A 1004-nucleotide genomic window follows, 5' to 3' on the forward strand; every position below is an offset into this window, starting at 1 on the left:
TATCATTATGGAGGTGAACTTTTTTATGTATTTCTTTGGATCGCCTAGCCCGTCGTACGGGGTTAAAATGGTCGGCAGAGTGAACCTTCTGGGCAGTACGAAGTTCATCACCTCAGCCGTGAATGGTCCCAGAGAGTTATCTGACTCGCCATCTTCGTTTTCTAGCCGAGTTTCTTCGTTATGCACGGGTAGGGCTTTCTCGTTATGAACTGTATCATTCCGAACTTCATCAATCCGAGCAGTTTCGGAGACATGCGTTGGGTCGAACTGATGCTCGGCTTCTTCGGTCCGTTCTTGATGTCCGTCGTTATTATTCTCAATCCGAGCATTAGTTAACTTGGCAATCTGGTTTGCCATTCTTTGATTCTCCTCCGCCATGCGCTGATTGGCCTGTTGCAACTCAGTTACCATCCGAAGGAGCTCGGATGGTGTAGGTGGGAGTTGCTCAACCATGATCGGAGGTGAAAACCTTGTGGCCGATAAAAAAGAGAGGGATTATATTTTCTGCCCCACGGTGGGTGCCAATTGTTTTTGTATGGATACCTTGAGGGTAGCTCGGCTTCTAGATATCGATGCCGAGTTGATTCCTTCAATGCTGATCTGTGATCTTTGGGGAAGTCCGAGCTTTACGCCTAAGGAGTTGTCCAATCGTGGAGAGTATGAATAAAGTGGGGAGTGTACCTGCAAAGGCACTTCGATACTTAAGTTAGTATTGAAAATTCAATGTGTCCTGTTTAGGATAGAACGTTATGCCTTTATAGATGAAGCAAAGGGAGTCGGGTACATTTCTACTTTATTGTCTGAATTGAAGAGTAATAAACAGGTTTTAATGAGTGATGATATCTGTTCGGACGTTTTGATTTTAAGGTATAGTCCGTTGAGTTTAGCGTGTAACACCGAGTTATAACGTGTTTTGCCGAGTTATAACGTATGATGCCGAGTTATGATATTAGATTTATAACGACCGGACTAAATACTAATTAAAATAAATTCTGTTTTTTTTT

Source organism: Arachis hypogaea, chromosome 12 (assembly GCF_003086295.3).
Source record: "Arachis hypogaea cultivar Tifrunner chromosome 12, arahy.Tifrunner.gnm2.J5K5, whole genome shotgun sequence".
Lineage (NCBI taxonomy): Eukaryota > Viridiplantae > Streptophyta > Magnoliopsida > Fabales > Fabaceae > Arachis > Arachis hypogaea.